This window comes from Vulpes lagopus, chromosome 9 (assembly GCF_018345385.1).
Source record: "Vulpes lagopus strain Blue_001 chromosome 9, ASM1834538v1, whole genome shotgun sequence".
In the NCBI taxonomy this organism is placed as follows: domain Eukaryota; kingdom Metazoa; phylum Chordata; class Mammalia; order Carnivora; family Canidae; genus Vulpes; species Vulpes lagopus.
Genome location: NC_054832.1, coordinates 76,444,380 through 76,465,302, shown reverse-complemented (window position 1 = coordinate 76,465,302; position 20,923 = coordinate 76,444,380). Strand labels below are relative to the sequence as shown.

The window sequence follows — 20,923 nt, the reverse complement described above, 5'->3', positions numbered from 1 at the left end:
TTAACAACTCCTGAATTCTGTGCCTATAAGAGCAAATGCAGCCGCAACAAAATATAAATAAAAGCATGGCTATATTCCAATTTTTTAATTTATGAACACTGAAATTTGAATTATATACAATTTTTGCATACTATTTTTAAATTTTTTTTCCAACCATTTAAAAATGAAAACACTATCCTTAGTTCCCAGACTATTCAAAAACAGGGGGATGCCTGGGTGGCTCAGCGGTTGAGCATCAGCCTTTGGCTCAGGGCATGATCCCAGTCCCAGGATTGAGTCCCATATCGGGCTCCCTGAGAGGAGCCTGCTTCTCCCTCTGCCTATGTGTCTGCCTCTCTCTGTGTGTCTCTCATGAATAAATAAATAAAATCTTAAAAAAAAAAAAAAAAAAAAAAAAGCAGTAGGCCAGATTTAGCTCGTGGGCCATAATTTGTTGACATCTCTCAGGATCACTTTCTTCCCAAACCAAATAGGTCCCATTAACATGGCTTCACTCCATTACTCTCCATTATTTTCACCCCTTATTTTAACTTTCTGCCTCACCCCTCTTACAAACACCTGACTTCACACCAATCCAATAATCTCTCCTCTGTGGAGTGATTTATACCATGGAGTGTTACTGAAGAAAAAAGTCCACCAGCTTGGATTGGTACCACGGAACCATTACCAGTTACATTCTTCAACCCCAAATGGATTTTCAATAGCACCTAGCAATACCTCTGGGTCTTCAGTCACTCTGGCTCCCATTCCCCACAGCAAATTCATTACTAACACCATCGGTCAAGATGAATCTTCCTAACCCAACAGATGGTCATACTTCACCTTCTACAAACAGGTCATGAGACGAAGCCTCAACTTCCTAGACTGTCACCTTAACTCCATGCCACTGGACAATAGTATTACAGATATGCCTGTGTCTGTACACACATTCAGAGGCAGAGTGTTCAGCCTTTGAAACTCAACAGATTTGATATTGTCCATTATTAGAATGTAAGTACTTTAGTAAATAACTACATTTATTGGCAGCCTAATGCTCCATTAATAAGTGTTTTACCAATCATCTCTCAATCATTCTAGAAGTAGAAATCCCTCAACCTAGAAATCTTCTCTCTAAGTCCACCTTCAAAACACTCAGGTGCCTATTAGTCAGCTAAGGTTATCACAACAAAATATCACAGACTAGGTGGCTTAAACAACAGAAATGTTCTCATTGTTAATGGAGGCTAGAAAAACCAGATCAAAGTATCAACATGGTCAATTTCTGGTGAGGACTCTCTTCCTGGTTTGTAGACGGCTACTTTCTCACTGTGACCTCATACAGCCTTCCCTTCCCATGTGGTCAAAGAGAGAACTCTGGAGTCTCCTCTTATAAAGATATTAATCCTACAGGAGCAGAGCTCAACCCTTTTGACCTCACCTTAATTACTTCCTTAGAGGCCCCATCTCCAAATACAACTACACTACGGGTTAGGGATTAAATGTGTAAATTTTTTAGGGACACAAATATTCAGCCCACAACAATGTCTTTCTTTAGTGCTTTTAAACACCTTGAGTATACCTGTATCACTGTTCTGGAAAGTTATTATTTTGTTTCTGGTCCACTTGACGTGGTCTTTTCAAGAGAAAGCTCTACATGCTACTCACTTTATTTCTATCACTTAAGCAGAGGGCCTGGTATCATGGAAATGATCAGTAAATGATGAAAGAGACTAAATGAGTAAAATACCTTTGGCATGATATTCATTTAATGACATAAAAGGGTGAGACCAATACTTGAGTTACACAGACCCCAAAGGCTGTTCTGCCTCTGAGATTGGTGAGCTTATAAAAGAGAAGACATAATTCAAGTCCCCCTGCCCCCAATGATGAACAATTTTGCTTAGTTTCCCAGTAATAAGATATGGAAAAAAGGGCAGATATATCTGTATTAGACAAGTTATATACTCCACTGCATATTACTGTAGTCTGCTTTGGGGCATATTTCATTGGAGAAGAGAAAAAAGTCTTAAGAGAACTTAAAACTTAGTTGATACTATAGTAAAACTATAGTTTAAAAAAATAAATAAACAGGGTGTTTCAGGAGTTCAAAATGAAAGTAATTTAGCAAGGAACAGCCAGAAACTGATAAACCTATGATAATCAAAAATATTAAAAAGAATTTAAACATATGAGTAATTTTTAACAGATTGAAGTAATGAATATATAGGTAAGCTGAGGAGCAGAGAATACGGCGGTAGTGAATCCTGAGTCTTTAATAAAGGTGGAAATGTTGATATTTTAATGTCCTCATGATGGAAAGTGGGGACGTTACTATTCCTAGGAAAAGACAGATAGCCACAAAGAGATAGACAAACATGGAGGGTGGGGAGAGAGCAAGGAAATTCAACAAACTTTCTTCTGAATTATTAACGCAATGAGAAACCATAATAAATTTCACAAGAGGTGAAATATTTTAAATAATGTCACATATACTGTGAGTATACAGAGTCACACAAAGGTTAGTAAAGTGCCCAAGAGGTCTTACAAATGTGTTCAGAAAGTCAATCTTAAAGGAACCTAGTCATGTATATTACATTTTCTAAATCATTCCTATGAGGTACAGACCTAACTAACATAGGTTACAAGAGTTTTTTTGGCATCTTAACTCTTTATAGTTGAAGTACTGCGGCAGTTGCAATAAAATAAGTAGAATAAAATGAATCAAAAACAAATTATAGATTTCCCAGGCTATCCTGGGAAGGCAGAATGTTGCTATGAAAACCTTAAGCCAAAACGGCATAAAGCAAAAGGTACTCCCCCTGCCTTCCAATGCCACTTAGCTTTAACAAAGACCGACATTAATTAGTACGGTAATGGCTCATTTTCTAAAAGTGAAAATACAGATTTCAGTTCATGAGATTAGGTACTAACGCTGGTCTTTTGTAAAAAGCCAAGTGGCACAATGAGACCTCTCAGAAAGTGAGGGATACCTACATATTGCTGACACTTGAAAACTCATTCCAGAACTTTAAATTTTTAAAGTTTGTAATCCATGAGGGTGAAGGCATAATCCATATAGTTATCTGTGCATACAAACCCAAAATACAGCATTTTGATATTTGTGAAAAGCAAGAAAAATAATAAATTGTAAAAAAAATAAAATTATCCAGTTCAGCCTGTCACACATGGGGCAAAACTACCTATTCAAGGTCATACTGACAGAATTCAAGGCTTCTGAGTCTTGGTTGGTTTCTTTCCAAAACATCATAAAATAAAAGCTCCAAAAGTGACACCTTTTCTGAGATAACACATGCCTGTCTACTGTTTTTAAACCACAACAAACCTTCATGTTGTTAAAATAAGACAGGGAAGAAGCATAGAGCCCTTTCTAAAGGAGTAGACAGAGCTGCTAACTTTCAAGTCAGTGTAGCAAAAAGAAAGAAGCCATGCTAAATATCTGGTCCAGGGACTATGACTCCATTTTGATATTTAAATGTGAGAATAGAGGAGGCCAGCAAGAAATAGTCAAGATCAGCTGACCAGGAAAAAAATATAAAAATAGCAACTGGCCTTTAAGTCAAAAGGAGTCTACCAACATTTTAGCTGGGAGAAAGGTTTAGAATAGCAAAGGGAGCAAAAGCAATGGAGACAGGTTTTAAGAACAACAGCTGTTCATTGCCCTGATTACAGCAGGGAGAAAGTACGTACAAATCCAAAAATATTCTAATTCCAGAGAGTAAATGATGGTTACCAGGGCATGGGGAGTGGGGGGATAAGACTGATGGTGTTTAAGAGTGCAAACTTGCAACGAGCAATAAGTCAGAGACCTAATGGACGATATAATATAGACAATATTGTACTATAATTATATGATAAATACTGCTACAAAGGATTATAAGATATGAATCTATCAAAGTAACACATCATATATATTGAATTTATACTGTATTAAAACATCAAAATTTATTCAATTAAAAAACAGGAAAAAAATCTACTTCCCCGTATCAATTCCTACTGATGGGTAACGTTCAGCCACAGCATGAGCGGATGGTGCCAGAGAGACACTGCCTGAGAAAAGAGCTTTGCTCCTAGGTCCGGTGCACTGCTTGGGAGGCTCCTGGAGTGCTTAAGGGTTCTCCACCAACACACTCCAACAGTGCACAAGAGCCAGCAGACTACCCCAGCACCCTCCCTTGGGTGGTCTGTAGAAGACAGCCTCTAGTAAAACACCTCTCTGTGAACATCTTTCCCTGGTACCCAGAAAGCAGATTTCTGGCAAATTCCATTAAGGAGGTACCATAGCAACTTCCTTGTCATCCAGTGAGCCACACATCCTCTCAACAAGGTCCAGGTCTAAGCTTTGGGTGGATCTGTTCCTTAGGTGCTTAATCATGGCTCTTAGGGGGAGAGACTAATCTTTAGATCTCTTTTCATATATTTTTTTTAAGATATTATTTGAGAGAGAGACAGAGAAGGCATGCGCACACACAGGGAGTGGTGAGGAGGGGTGAGAGAGAGAGTCTTAAGGAGACTCCATGCTAAGCACAGAGCCCAAGGTGGTTCCATCTCACAAACCTGAAATCATGACCTGAGCTGAAATCAAGACTGGGATGCTTAACAGACTAAGCCCACCCAGGCACCCCATTTCCATATTCTTTAGAATTCTCTTTACTTACTAGCCAATCTTGTTACTGTTAACATTTCTTTACATTAAACTTTCCCTGTTCATACTACCCTGTGTGGTTTTTTCCTTCCTGTTTGGACTATACCGATACAGTCCTGAAAACCATTAAGATGACAGGTCAGTGAGGGAATGAAGAACAAGCACACAGGCAATAAGATGAATGTGAATACAATAGATCCTGATGCTTTCTTTGCCAACCAAAACATCCACAATCTCTTGGATTTGACTTAACCTGCTATATCCTGAAAACAGTCTAGGGTTTTTTTAAAAAAAAAACTTCTAAGTATTTGAGTATGTTTTATCTTAGATTCATGGCAAAATGCCATCAGTAGGTTTTCTGTGCTATGAAGCTGTCCATCCCGATCACAGAGGAACATTAGAGAACCAAGTGAGGGCAGCAGCTGTCCATTCTGCCATCTTAAATTGCTGCTCAGGAAATCCGTAACTGTCAAACTTTTAGGCAGGAGGATGGCTTAGTGGCCTCTTCTACTGGGAATCAGCCTAAACATGAGCTCGTTAAGTGAAGCACAAGATCTTTCTGAGGCCCTATTTCCCCTTTGTAGACTTCAATGATTATTAGAATACCTGGAGAAGGACAAAATAAAACCACGAAAAACTCATTAAATTTTATGTATGTATGGTAGGCAAACCAAAAATAGAAACCCACAAAGGAATAAAGGAGCAAGTTAACAGCAAAGTCAAATTCTTGAAACAAATGTCAGAAATAAGCAATGGTAAAGGTTACTTTTTCTTGTTTAGTGGCATTTCAGAATGATAGAAAAAAAAGCATCAAAACATATTTCTTGGGAAAAAAAAAAAAAAAAAAACAGCCCCAGAGTTGGAGGAACATAGAGGGAAAACTAAAAATATAACCAGGCACTAAAAAATTCAACAAAAGTGTTGTATTCACTCCTTTAGCAGAAAACAATTTTGGAAGAAATCAACAGTAAATGACACTACATAAGCCACGCCTACTTTGCTACTGTACTACAATTGCAATATACTGTGCCCCAAAGAAGAGAGGTAATTGCCAGAAAGAGAGCCTTATGTCTCTATAAGGTACTTGTTTCATTTTAAGGTGTGCTGGGTTGGAAGCTATATATGTTTGGGAGGAACAAAAATATTTTCAAAAATAGTAACTTATGGTAACTTCTCTTATCCTACTACCTTACTGTAATGTCTCTAAACATGTTTTACAGCTGGTGAGCCTAGGGTAGAAATTCATTTATGTGTATTTACAGTGAATGCACAGGAATAGACTTTCTTTCCTACTAAGAAGAAAGCATATGTACAATTTCAAGTACAAAACTCTTGCCTCCCAACAGGAAAGACTCCACATAGCAAACTGACAAGGATCCCAGCTTCTTGTCTGTCAGAAAAAAACAATGTCATAGCTGTTAATTTTGTTTCTGCCTTTCTCCAACATAATTGCTTCAGCAATTTTAGGACAGGTATGTATTTCTCCTTTCCCCTGCTCTGATTCAAAATCACCCTCCTCTTTAGCACAGATTTCCCAGTGCATTTAATAAGTGTCTAGATTAATTTCACAGGGGAAAGGATTTCTGTCATCACTTCAAATTATATAAAAACCCAAAACCTTATACATAGCCCACCTCTCAAACTAGTCATGCTCTTCAATTACTCATATTCCTCTTTAGTGAAAATCCTATTTTGCCACTATCGTTATCAATTTTAGCTGGATTACTGTAACTAACTTCAATTTGATCTTAATACCTGTGGTTCTCCCAACTTCAATAGCACCCTGTATACCATTCTGAATCACCTGCCCAATCTAACACTTTCATCATCAAAGAAAGGATGCAAGCTCCAAAAATTCAGAGGTGCCTCCAGGAAGCTACAAAAATGAGAAGAGATCCCACCAGGCAGAGGCTGAAGGAAATCACCATCTAAAACCGGGAGCACTGGTTTTGTCAGTTTTATAAGTGTCATCTTAGTATTTTGTCAGGGGAAGGGTTTGCTTAGCAATCATTTCCCTAAGGGATCAAATAGATCTCAATATATTTACCTATATTAGTTTTCTATCTTTGCTATAACAAATCACCACAAGCACTAATAGCTTAAACCGAAACAAGGTCACTATACTACAGTTCTAGAGGTGGGAAGTCTGACACAGGTCTCACTGGGCTGAGATGAAGGTGTCAGCAAGGCCGCATGCATTCTTTCCTGGAAGCTTTAACAGGGTTTGTTCTCTTTCATTTTCCACTGTATAATGTCCCATTTACTTCTTTGGCTCATGATCCTTTCCCCATCTTGAAAAGCCAGCAACACCAGGCTGAGTTCTCCTCACCTTGCCTCCTTCTTCCACTTTTAAGGAAGCCCATGACTATACTAGGCCCATCAGGAAAATCCAGAATAGTCTTCCTAACTTAAAGCCAGAGAATCAGCAACCCTAATTCCCCCTTGCTATATAGCAACATATTCAGATTCCAAGGATTACAACATGAACATCTTTGCAGGGGAAGGGGCATTACTTGCCTACTACACTACTCAAATTGTATTTGCCCTCTATCTCTAGCAGAGTACTGCTCCACAGAGAATCAAACAAACCCAACTTAAATGTGCAACCCAAATCCATCCTCACCTATCCTATTTTTCCCACAAGATACAGGAAAGGAAATAGGAGATCACACGGATAATCAGTACAGAGATATGTTCTCATCCCTTGACAGAACTCAGAATTCACTTTCTCTTGTTTATGATGCATAGTCACATTCTTAAGACAGCTCAAAGTCCTCTAACTAAACCAATAATAGCTACACTACAGACTAACTGTAAAAGAATCTTTTGAAGACCCTGAAATTCCATTTGAAATAGCAACTGGAAACACTGCAACAAATAAAACCATCAACCTTTTGGTCTGGTTATTAAGCTGTGCAATCCATTTTCTCTTAGAAAATATATGCTCAGTCTTAATAACCCTTGAAAACAGTACTGCAAAAAACATTCAGTATTTCTAATATTTTACATCACTGGAAAAAATTGTGCTTACATATAAACTTGAAGCTTAAAAACTGCTTGGGGCTCAGTACTGCTTAAGTCCTGACCTTACTTTTAGAAACGCGGGAAGTAATTATGCATATTCATTCTGAGCACTTACAAAAATTCAGTGCAGCATGAGAAAGACCCTGTACACAATAGTACATAGCTTTTTTAGCTGTTGGTACCTACCAAGATTTGTAGCAGATTCAAAATTCTCAAATTTTAATGCAGTATGATTCCAGATTGGCCTCAAGAGGGAGCAGCATCCTTTTAAAAACAGACTGTCCTGCAGGTAAATGCTTTCAGTGCCTCACAAAAAAATGAATGGAAAGACATACTAGCCAACAAATATTAAGACATTTAGAAACAGGATTTGATTTTAATAATGCTCTGTACAACAGAGGGCACTAATGAATATAAAAGGAAGCAAGTCTCTTAAAATGAACTACAGGATATACCATCCCTGGGCAGTAACATTCACGACAATCCTTTGCTTCTTTATTCACATTTTCTAATTTTTCTATAGTGAATTCCTACTGTTATTGTATGAAGGAAAAAAGCAAAATCAAATAACCCTTTACTTATTATTTCTAAAGTTACGAATAACATGCATGTTACGTGACCAAAAGAGAATCACAGATGCAAATGAACTACTGTTTAAAATATCTAACCCATATCAAGTATCATCTAAAATATTTACACTACATCACAAAAAGAAATGACATATCAAATCTCTAAAAACCAATTTTCTAATGCCAATCAGAAAAATAAATCATAAATCTAGAACAGAAAGACTGGAAAATGACAAAGAAAACACATCACTATTCAGTAAGCCATATAGTACTACTTAAGAAAAAAAAAAAGGCACAGGTTGCACAACCTTAAATGACTTGTCAGGAGTAACCTGATGGAGCAGCTACAGAACCTCAGTAGCTGCTAAACTTTACACAATAATACTCTGTATTTACAGCATCCTTGTTCTGAAAGAATCAAAGGGCATTCACTATTTACCTTGTATCTGGTGATCATTTTATTCACTTGTTATTCCATTCAATTCAGACTTTCATCATCCTTACCAGAATCCCCAATGACAATCCTAAAAGGCATGAATATGTTATTTCTGTTTATGTGTAAAAGTCTGAAAAGATTCACACCACACTATTAAAAAACCATTACCCAAGCAACCCCTGAGGAACAGATGTGGAGGGGGACTTGCTGAAGAAGGAAATGCGTTTCAGTACTCAAATCTTATCTTTGAACTTACAATAATACAATAAAAAATTAATGACCACATAAAATATAGTGCATTGTAGGCCATGATATTTCCTTTGAGATGATACAACAAATTTAGTTCATCCCCTGAACAGCTTTATTATATTAAATATATTATTAGAGGCCACATTCCCAGAGACCAGTTTCCAGACAGATATCAAGAACTAGTTCTCAGAAGCAAATTTCTAAACACATCCAGGGCTGACCTTTGCCCATAGCAAACAACTGGTCATGAAAGAAGCTACCCATCAGCACTGCCATCCCTACCCTTCCAATTCAATAGTCAGCTATGAATTCCAGCAAGCATTTTTGCATGATTCTCCATTCACTTAGCTATTAATCATCCAGGCCAGAAAATATAACCATTTCAGCTTTCAAGCTTTATTTTCTGCTACAGGGAAAGAGTTGCTACTTTTTATTTCTCTTCCCTCAAAGTGTTGCTGTGATGGATAGAACAGTAAAAAAACTGAAAATCATCTAAACACCCACCAATAGAAAATACAGTTAAATTATTATATATACAATCTATGTATGTAAGCTATATATAGCAAACACTCTGAGGCTGCAAAAAAATTTAAAGAATGAATCTTTTTACTACCATGTAACATGGAATATTAGTGATAAATTAAGGGCAAAATGCAAGTGAAAAACTGTGCAGTGTGCCTTATCTTTATGTAAGCAGAAAGAAAGAGTATTCATATTTACTTGCATACAGTAAATTAATAGTTTCTTTTATATCATTCCAGAGATGAATGGCTACCTCCTAGTAGGGAAAGTAGGAGGCTGAGGGGGAGACATTTCCAATTTATAAAATTTTTCTATGTTTACAATTTGAACCATGTGACTATATTACCTAATTTTAAAATCAATGGTTTTAAACTTGCTTAAAACTTTTATCTTTAGAGTATTGCTGCTAATACTTCAAAGTTGAGAGCAGGCAGAACAACAAATTGATGACCTTGAAAATCAACCTCACTTCTTTATAATCATACATTTAGCATTCCAAAAGAAACCCCAATGACTGCCCCAACAGCATCACCAAAATATCTTACCTTATCAATTTCTAACAGCAAGCATTTTTATTTAATAAAGCAATAATTACTTAAGTTGTTACACTCTAACACATATGGGACACAAAGACAGACATAAGAGAAATACAAAATCATAAAACTCTACATGATAACCATTAATCTTGATGAATCCAAATAGTCTGAAATTTCACATGAATTCTTTAGGAAGCAAAGAGTTATGTGTAATCTGTGTGAGGGCATTTCAGCTAATCACATAGCTGGAGATTCCTGGTATCACCATAAAGCAGAAAATGACACTGCAGTATAGGGAAAGTTTTATTCTACCTTTCATATCCCTATAAGTATAGAAGAAACTGAGGCCAAAGAATTATAACATTGTAGTTCATTTGAAAATGTGTATAATTCAACAACAGGGAAAAGAATTCACACACCAAATCATTAACCTTAAGAGTTTTATATACAATAACACAGACATGTGAATATAGGGGAAAAAAGCATTTAAAATGAACAACTTTTCAAAGTTACCTAGTAATCAATCTGAAAATAAAAAACTCATTAGATAGGCTACAAGACAATCTGGTTTTGTTACATACATACACAATTAAAAACTACAGTGAACTACTGTATGTGTCATCTAGCAACTAAAATCAACTACTACTTAAATGCCATGAAAGGAGCAGCTGACTAGAAATCATTTTCATATTTGTTCACACATATGAGCATTCGGTGGGAGATAACCACAATAAGACATGGTTTCTCCTTTCAGGCATTTTATAATTCAATTACAACTGTTAGAGTACTCAAAAACAATTTCAGAATAAATTGTTATCAAGAAGTAACTGCACAAGTAAGAGTAGACTTTAATCACTGTGAAGACAGAGAAGAGGGGGCTCTAGGGAAACAGTATATGAACTGGCCTTTTATTTGAAGGACTTCAGAAGGCAGAGATAGGAAAGAGGGAAAATTACAAGTGGAGATGCAGAAGAAACCAAAAGTTTACATCTAGAAAGAATGTAAACACAAGTTTGAATAAAACAAGAATCAAATTTAAAAAAGAGCACAGAGGCCAAATAATCAATTTTGAAAGGCAATACCAAGGAATACGAACTTCATTCTAGAGTTGATCAGGAGTCACTGAGTGGAGGCATGGTGGTCAAGAACTCAAGAATTCCAGCTCTTCTACCTACTAGCAACCCTCCAGGCTCATAAAATATCAATTTCTTCATCTGTAGACCGGAAAAGTAATATCTACAACATAAAACTTATGAGGACCAAATGAGAACAAAGCATTTAGCACAAAGGCTGACATAAGATATTTGAGTGTTTTTTTTTTTGTTCTGTTTGCTTCGGTCAAGCTGGGAAAATATGATCAGAACTGCCTTTAGGTTAAAAAAAAAAAAAGAAAAAGAACTGCCTTTAGGTCAATTAATTTGACAGCAGTATGCATGATGAATGGCAAAACCTAGAGATTAGAGATGTCTCTTATTAATGGCAATTGAGACAAAGGGATTAAAAGTATTTTGTTGCTAGGAAAATGGAAAAGCAGCAGGAGAACTTGATTCCTGAACCATAATGCAACACAATGACAAAGAATTTCTGAGAAAAAGGGAAAGTGATGAATCAAAGGTGACCTTTGATTTTAAGACTAGATGACTAAGAAAATGTTAAGATCATTTATATAAACAAAAAAAATGACTGAAGAATTAAGTTTGGAGAGGAAACAGTTTAATTCTGAACCTAGGGATTCAAGGTTACAAACGACCATTACTTACAAAGTTTATCAAGGAGAACAACAAAAGGCAAGTGCGAAGCTTAGGAAAGATAATGAGGCTGGTGATGCAGAACTGGAGCTTCAAGGGCAGCCCAGGTGGCGCTGCCTTCAGCCCACGGTGTGATCCTGGAGACCCGGGATCGAGTCCCACATCAGGCTCCCTGCATGGAGCCTGCTTCTCCCTCTGCCTGTGTCTCTGCCCCTCTCTCTCTCTCTCTCTCTCTCTCTCTCGAATAAATAAATAAAATCTAAAAAAAAAAAAAAAAAAAGAACTGGCGGTTCAACAGCAGAGGGAATGAACAGTGGGAAACCATGGGTGTGCGTAGGACTAGAAAGGAAAAAACACAACTCTAAAAAGAAGTGCAAACTCAATCTAAAGTTAACCCTTGTTTATGAGTGAGACGAGTAAATGAACAAAGCCACAAGAATGTACAAGTCTGAGGTGCTGGCTTATGCAAGTTCAAGAGAAGACAAGGCCTTGACAACACTTCATATCCCATGGCTCATAATAAATTCTAAATGGACTTATGATGATATGATTATTATAGGCTTTTAAGAGCCTACAAGTTACTGAAAAGTGTTAATTATTCTGATTCAACCCCCAGCAGGACACAGCTAACACAGTATAATTATAATTAGATATTTTTCCAGTAGCTCAAAGCTCGAAGTTTAACTTTTAAGTCCTCATCTTGACATTCATCCACACATTTGACTGCCTTGATTATCTACTATTTGAGGAAACCCCCCACCCTCTGTCTACTTAAGACAGCCAATTCTCAGGTTTTATCCCTCTGTTTTGGCCTCCTTTCATCTTAGCTAGTTTCTCCCTCAAAATAGAACCACCAGGGAACAATAGTCCTCTTTGTAATTCCACAACAGTTGTCTTAAACAACTAGTTTTTAAAACTCAACTAGATTTTAAACTCTGGATCCTACCTAACATTTGTTATCATGAATAAGACCTACATGGTTTCTTGATTTTTGGCTACACACGAATATATGTCCCCAAAAAAGACTTGCAGGCTAAACTGCAAAATAAACTTTCTATTTCTATCCATCAGCAATATATAATATCTCTTACCAATTTTTGAAAAGAGACACACACAGTATTGGATTCCCCACCCTCAAACAGCTGAAAAGTCAATAGATCTTACCATAGCCTACACTTCGTTCTGATGCTGAAACATTTTTGTATCCCACAACTATAAAGCCCACCCACATTCAATGTTAAGTTGTCCAAGAGATAATCAAAAGCAGATATGTCACTTAGATGTGAATCCAATTACCACTGTAAACAACCACCAAGAAATGGAAGCTCAAATATTTTCCTGTATGTGGGTTTCTTCTCAAATACATATTAGAAATGTTCATACTTTATTAACTTCAGCATTTGCCCTATATCTTTAAAATACATAGCTGTCACATATGTTGGAAAACTAAAAGATTAATAGACCATAATATTAGGAACTATACTATACTTCATCAATTGTCATGACGCATTTTTAAGAGACTAAAATACTAAAAGTGAAACAAGCACACTTCAATGTTTCTAGGGCCCCTTTTATATTCTTTTTATCACATTAGTTTACAAATAGTACAACTGGGTTCATAAAAATGTTAAATGAAATGAGATTATCCAAGTCTGTAAGGAATAAAAGCACCTGTAAGAGCTACAATTTACTATAGTATCCAAATTTGCCATGGTGTCAAATCCCAATTCTTCTTGGTTAGTGGCACCAGATCAAGGAATGTCTTAATACAGCACAAAAACTTCATTCAAGAAGATACCAGAGTTTCACACTTTATCCATTAGATTATTTTTCAATGCATGTGATTATATTCAATTCTCTATTTTGTAAGGAACACTTCCAAGCCAAAAAAAAAAGGGGGGGGGGGGTAGGGACTATTAAGATCAACAGCAGAGCAGAAAACACGGGTTTTGGGCTTAGCCCTGAGTCTAATGTAGTCACCACAACTAAAAAGGTGAGGAGACCTTGAGCAGTTGAATTAATCCCTAAGAGCGTCTGTTTATTGATCCTTAGATTGGAGGGAATACCACGCATGTTTAGAAATAACTAAGGAAAAGCATATTCTTACCAGCAACTATAACTAAAATGCCATAGATCTTACATATATGCTTTTAAACACAGCTCCCCAAATAATCACGCAACTGGGCCTAAGATTTCAGGCTATAGTGTTTAGAACCAGAGATTATCCTACTCAGTTGTTTTCCCTGGAAGCTAACAAGAAGACGAACACGCCGTACATTTTTAAATAAATACAGGCCAGCGACCAGGTCAACAAAGCCTCCAGCTCTTCTGCGCACAGAAATACAAAATCCCTATTTCCCAGCTTTCTCACTTACTTAATAGTGAGCAGTGTGGCATCATCCCTTCACCTGCAGCTTACTCCCTGCAGTCCACTCTCAAAACTGTTTAGTCTCCGGCTGCTCTGAGGTTTGCTTTTGTTTCCTAGTCTTTTCAGACATACACACTTCTGGGCCACTGGCTTTCTACCTCTTTACCTTATCTGCAGACGGGAGCAGGTTCGCGTTGAAGGAACCGAATTTGTTTCCAACTGACCACAGGGAACTCAGATTCACCCTGAAAAATGCCCTCACCAAAAGGCAAAATAATAAACTAGTTCAGCGAGCTGCTTTATGAAGTCATCCAAGCCTCCCGCAGCTCCCCCCACAAACCCTGTGTACACACATTACTCAACTTGCCTAATATGCTGAGTATCCCCATCTGGCCCTTCAAGGACCTGAAGGTTCTGCCACATCACGTCTCGAAATAATACCTTGTATGGCCCTTCTTAAAAGCTGTTTAATAAGAGTCAAAAGATGCTAGAAAACCTGGAGACAATGTTCTGCAATAAAACACACACACACACAGCTACGTGGCTTTTAAACAGAATGTAATAAAAACGAAAGAATTACCTGTGAGTATCCTTTGTCAACACACACAGACAAAAAAAAAATAAAAAGTAATACACTATGCACGACCCCGATTTTGTTTTTAAAAACCTACTTACACGCGTAGAAAAGTCCTGAGTGGCTCAAGTGCACCCTCGTGGGCTGCTGACCCGGGGCGGGAAAGAGGGGAAGCGGGGGGGGGGGGGGGGGGGGGGGGGAGGGGGGGCAGACGTCTTCGTTGTTTTGCTGCTCAAGTTTTTTTTCTTAAAGAGCACGTAGGACTTTCGTAATCAAAACAAACAAAAAACAAAACAAAAAAAAATAACCAAGTGGGAGGAAAGAGCCATCGGCAGTTCTATACTTTCCCCTCCGTACCCAAATTCTTCAAATTCAGGTGCACTTTCAAAAAACAGAACTATGAGCTCTCTTCTTTTTTTAAAAAAAAGAAAAAAAAAGAAAAAAAAATAAGAAGACGACGACGACGTACACACGCGCAGGGCCACAAGTCAAAAAAGGGAAAAGCCCCGGACCTGCATCGGTCCCCCCGCGGAGGCCCCGAGCGCTCCCGCAAACGGCGAGCGACCAACCACCCGCAGCCGCAGCCGCAGCCGCAGCCGCGTCCCGACCCTCTTCCTCCCGGATCAAAACAACAACACGCGGTCACGCGGTGGGACCCAGCAGGCCCGGCGGCCCGGACCCCCGAGCCCCCAGAATCCCCCGGGCCCCCCTCGACGCCCCGCCCCCGCGACCCCGCGACCCCCGCGACCCCCGCGACCCCCGCGACCCCCGCGCCCAGCCTCACCCCAGCACGCGGGACACGCCGACCCGCACCACGCGAGGCCGCGGCAGCAGCGTCACCCGCGGCGAGGCGCTCGGGCCGGCCCGGGCTCCAGCACTCGGCGGGCTCCTCGGCTGCCCGCCGCCCCCACCGCCACAACAACGCCGCGGCCGACGCCGCCGCCGCAGCCCAGCGGAGGGGCGGGGCCCGGACCCGCGGCGGGGGGAAGCCCGACGGCGCAGCGCCGAGAGGCGTCGGGAGCCCGCGCGTGCGCAGAGCGCGCAGGGCGCGAGGACCTCTGGGGGGACGCCCGCGGCCGCACCCCCGCCGCGGAGATCGCTCCGCCCCCACCCCAAACAACGCGAGGTCTGGGGGCGGCTTGGGGGACCGACTGCGTGGGGAGAGATCCCGCGAGAACACGGCCTCTCCGCCCCGCCCCCTCCGGTGGGTCGGCCCGCGCGGAGGCAGGGAGCTGCAGGGGGCTGCGCGGCGGCTGGAGTCTGCCCGCGGACTGGCGGAGGGGCCTTGCTGTGCCACGGCGGCCCGGGACAGGGCCCCGAAGGCGTCGGAGCACGTTCGAGGGGCTCCGCTGCGGGGTCGCTGTCCAGGGGCCTCTCAACCGTCCGCTCAGCGCGCAGGAGCCTCCGGGTTCCCGGTGGGAGCGCGCCCGCCTCGGAGCGCAGCGGAGCGGAGCTTGCCCCGTGGCCAGTCACAAGCCCAGCGACGCTGCGGGCTGGCGGCGTCCCGGGGCTTGCCTGGACCCCTCGCCGCCGTGTCACCGGTTGTAGGCTACCGGCGTTGATGGGCTACCTGGGACAGAGCATCCGCGGGGCGCCTGGCGGTGCTGCCCGGCTAAGCATCTGCTTTCCTCTGAGGTCAGACCCCAGGGTCCTGGGATGGGCCCTGTGCATTGAGCTCCCTGCTGCAGCGGGGCCGTGCGGTTGGCCCTGTGCATTGGGCTCCCTGCCGCAGCGGGGCAGTGGGGTTGGCCCTGTGCATTGGGCTCCCTGCTGCAGCGGGGCCGTGCGGTTGGCCCTGTGCATTGGGCTCCCTGCTGCAGCGGGGCGGTGGGGTTGGCCCTGTGCATTGGGCTCCCTGCTGCAGCGGGGCGGTGCGGTTGGCCCTGTGCATTGGGCTCCCTGCTGCAGCGGGGCCGTGCGGTTGGCCCTGTGCATTGAGCTCCCTGCTGCAGCGGGGCGGTGCGGTTGGCCCTGTGCATTGGGCTCCCTGCTGCAGCGGGGCCGTGCGGTTGGCCCTGTGCATTGGGCTCCCTGCTGCAGCGGGGCGGTGCGGTTGGCCCTGTGCATTGAGCTCCCTGCTGCAGCGGGGCGGTGCGGTTGGCCCTGTGCATTGAGCTCCCTGCTGCAGCGGGGTGGTGCCTTTGGCCTGCTGCTCCCCCGCTCGTGCGTGCTCACTCTCAAATAAATAAAATTGTTTTCAAAAATAAAGTAAATAAGACATCCCTGATGCCCAGGTGACGGTTTCCCACCATAGCTGATGGTGTGCAAAAATGGATAGATGATGACATTCATGGAAGCACATGCTGTCAAGGTCAAAGCTTGACATTGCAATTTTAAGAATTTTGCAAGCGAGCAAGTTGCTGCTAAAGTGGTCAGCCAGCGACCCAACAACCCAGCGTCCTTTTAATGAACTGCTGTATTAAATATGAATGAATGCAAAGCACAGTGGACCTTTTGCTCCTAACTGCAAAATCTCTGGATTGGAGCCCTTGGTCACAGACTTTTTGGCACTTGGCCCGGTTCCAGGACACTCTAACTGTGCTGGGATCATATAACGGCCTTACAGGATTAGTTGCCTGCCATCCCAAGCAGAAATTTCAGCACATGAAAATATCTATCTTGCCATAAGCAAATTAAATAGAAATGATTAAGTTAGGAAAATAGTTAAAAGCCGTTAAACAACGGCCAGGGCCTTCTCCTGTTTTTTTTTTTTTTTTTTTTTTTTTTCTCCTCGGTATAGGTATTTATTTTCTCCATTCTGCTATTTTCTCCATTTATTTTCTCTAAAAAAATTTTTTTTAGAGTTCTAGACCTTTTTCTCTTCCTCTAGTACACTGAAGTGGACCACAGGTCATCTTTACTAAGAGTACTTAGCGGTCAGTACTTTGTTGATGAACAGGAGGACTAAGTGCTATTCTTGTGGGTGAGTAGTTTAGGAGCAGGTAAGGCATCAGTGTATCTTCCTATGGTACACACATCTCGTGGTGCCACCTCAACGCCACCATTCAGACCTTTTCTGGTTATGCCACCATTTAGCACGTTTTCATACGTAATTTACTTCTGGTGAGTATGTATGTCTTCCTACTGATTTAGAATCCACAGAGTCTGGGCATGTGCCCACTGCTTTCCAGTGCTTACTACAAAAATCTGCTTCAGTGTTGGTACCCTGCATTTGTTGAATGGGTAATTTAGATTTTAAGTTATTCCATCATGTAGAATTATTTAGAGGTTTATTTAGCCTGGAATTCATTTTAGATGGCCCAAAGACAATTTATTCCTGGAGGTCTTGGTCCACGGTCGCAACAAGTCTAATCCTTGCAACAGCAAAGTAACACTTGCTGTAGTAACCTAATTCTCCATACCAGGTTGTTTCAATTTTAACATGAAGTGGAAAATGCCCAAAGTTAACGCTTGTGAATACGGAGTCCTTAGATAGGCAGGAGTCTTGTGTTGTCAGAAATGCTCTGTTATTTGAGTGTGCAAGACATTCAACATATGCTTATTAAATTAATCAAGTTCGACATACAAACCCCTGTTACGGTCCTAGGAGTTCACATTTCCCACAGGCATGACAGGGTTGCTGTGTGTTTCTTCAGCCTCAGAATTTGAGGTCTCCGTGTGTTGCCCCGATTAACAAATCATCTGGTTATTTGCAAACACCTGTGTTGCATGATAGGCCTTGGTTTTGGTTTAATAGTGCCAAGTCTGGCCTGTCAGGCCTGAAAAAATTCCCTTATATCTTTCATTTGACCTGCAGTGTCTGGGAAAAATCCAGAACTAAATCCTACTAAATATAGAACTGTTTGTTCTACAATTTTATTTCCTTCTACTACTTTCAGTACAGTTACAAGTCCATCACCTCCTGCCCCACCCCCACCCCCCCAAAAAAACAACAAAAACAAATACTTGCTCTCTAGAGGTTAGTTTCACAGTACTTATTTTTCTCGGTTTGAAAAAAAAAACATATCAACATTTCCTTATTGATGTTAAGAAACATAATTGTAGTTTGTTGGGAAGGGGATAATGTTTTCAAAAGTAGGACTAGATTTTGAAAATGAAGGAGGAAACTGAAGACCCCACATTCCAGAGAAGTAATATCTATGCAGTTTACAAATTGAGGACGTAGAAAACAGTCTTAGAGCTGACAGATGGAAGGGAATCTTCTAACTTACAGCCTTTGTCTATAGCCATTAGCACTTTTTTTATTTACAAGCTACCCCCCTGATATTGTATTCTACTGTTGTGAAATTCCACGTATGATTACTCCACATATGTTTAAATCAGTGATTCTCAAGACATGGTCTGGGATTAGAGGCATCAAATCATAAGGGAACTTCCTAGAGGTGCAAATTCATGGGGCCTTACCCCAATTTAACAAATCCTCTGGCAATTTTGATAAATGCTAAAATTTGATAACCATTGGTTTTTGTTTTGTTTTTAAAAGATTTTATTTATTCATGAGAGACACACAGAGAGAGGCGGACACACAGGCAGAGGGAGAAGCAGGCTCCATGTAGGGAGCCCAACGCGGGACTCAATCCTGGGTCTCCAGGATCACGCCCTGGGCTCAAAGCGGCACTAAACCACTGAACCACCCGGGCTGCCTGATAACCATTGGTTCTAACCAGAAAATGCACACCCTCAGTACATTATTTTTTTTCTAAAATACATATTCGTAGATACAAAATTGGGGGGGAAAAACAGGCTTCTTTTGGTGACAATACTCTATTCCTGTTATTCTCAATGTCTGTTTTATTCCCTTTTAAGGCAATTGTACTCAAGGCTTATGGACCCACCCCAGTATTTTTTCCTTTATGAGTCTTTCTCAATCCCGTGAACCATAAGATGATGTTTTGTTGCTGTCGTCGTTCACATGTAAAGATTGTATTTGTGATTGTGGAAGTGACTGAAAAGACTATCCAAGCAATCCTTTCCACACTGGAAAGTTGCCCAGAATTTTACACCCCTGTGGCTTTTAGGGAGCCTTAATGTTTAGTAACTTGTTTATTTTCTCTGTCTTTTCCTCAGGAGCTACCTAGCCAGAATGCCAAGTTGATCAGACACCAATATTTTCCTAGTCTTTCCAGACTACTCTATATTTTCTAAAGTTTCCAAATCTGTTTTTAAAAGCTGTGATAAAGTTTATGTAAAGTTTTAGTGAGAATCCTTTTTTTAAAAAAAACTAGAAAAACAAAGAATACAACTCTTACGAGACCAAACAAAAAATGTAAATACACATGGCTTGTCATGTTCAGGCACCTCCCTCCACCAAAAGTATTCAAAGCAAAATTCTGAAAAGCAGAAAAGTTGCTTTTAGCATCTCAAGTTTACTAAACATTGAAATACTAAAATGAAACTCTACTTTCCCTAAGTCATTTGATCCTATTCTTTAAGTGGATACTTGAGAAATTCCTGACCTATTCAATATTGAAAATGAAACCTGTTTGTCCAGACTATATCCAATTAGAAATGAATTTTAATTAGAGAATTCCTCTCTAGTGCTTATAAACCATAATATATGTACAAATGTCATTATTTTTATATAGAGATCTTTTACCTAATAATACAAAAAATATCACTTAAATAATTGGTTTAGGACTCATTTTTTTTTTTTAAAGATTTATTTATTTATTCAGAGAGAGAGAGAGAGACAGAGACAGAGAGACACAGGCAGAGGGAGAAGCAGGCACCATGCAGGAAGCCAGACATGGGACTCAATCCCGGGTCTCTAGGATCACGCCCTAGGCTGCAGGTGGCGCTAAACCGCTGCGCCACTGGGGCTGCCCTCTTTTAGGATTTACAAAAATTAACATATAATGGACAATTGATTCCCACACCAACTCCTTTTTCTGCTGGCTGGGAAGAAGTCATTATACTTAAAGAGCTACACAGATAGCACTTTTTGACCTAAATTGAGATATCTTAAGGTTCTTACCTTGCATTTACCAAACATTATAATTATATACTAATGTAATATTAAATTGGCCAGTGGTTTTTAAAATGATGTATTATATCCATTCAATTGCTAATTAATTTGATATTCAGTGAAAAAAAGAAAAGCGCAAGTACCAGTCTTATTCTAAAGAAAAAAATTCTCGTTGGGGCACCTGGGTGGCTCAGTCAGTTGAGCATCTGCCTTCAGCTCAGGTCATCATCCCGGAGTCCTGGAATCAAGCCCCATATGGGGCTCCCTGCTCAGCAGGAGGCCTGCTTCTCCCTCTCCCTCTGCTTGCTTCTCCCCCTGCTTGTGTGTTC

At 40.7% G+C, this 20,923-nt stretch overlaps 2 protein-coding genes across 10 annotated transcripts in view; one reads left to right on the top strand and one right to left on the bottom strand.

Moving 5' to 3' along the window:
* PCMTD1 (protein-L-isoaspartate (D-aspartate) O-methyltransferase domain containing 1) overlaps positions 1-15,684 on the bottom strand; it is a 66,188-nt gene extending 50,504 nt beyond the window's left edge. For 2 of the 6 annotated variants that reach the window (XM_041768908.1, XM_041768907.1), the window contains exon 1: positions 15,453-15,584. The gene's annotated coding sequence lies outside the window, so the exon portion shown is untranslated. Of the gene's footprint in view, positions 1-7,852; positions 7,973-8,674; positions 8,760-14,769; positions 14,794-15,452 lie in introns of those variants that run through there. The other 4 variants (XM_041768902.1, XM_041768906.1, XM_041768903.1 and 1 more) reach the window with 4 other exon arrangements.
* A 253-nt stretch (positions 15,685-15,937) lies between these two features.
* Positions 15,938-20,923, top strand: part of LOC121498771 (inactive serine/threonine-protein kinase PLK5-like) — a 121,589-nt gene continuing 116,603 nt past the window's right edge. For all 4 annotated transcript variants that reach the window (XR_005989890.1, XR_005989889.1, XM_041768910.1 and 1 more), the window contains exon 1: positions 15,938-16,303. The gene's annotated coding sequence lies outside the window, so the exon portion shown is untranslated. The remainder of the gene's footprint in view (positions 16,304-20,923) is intronic.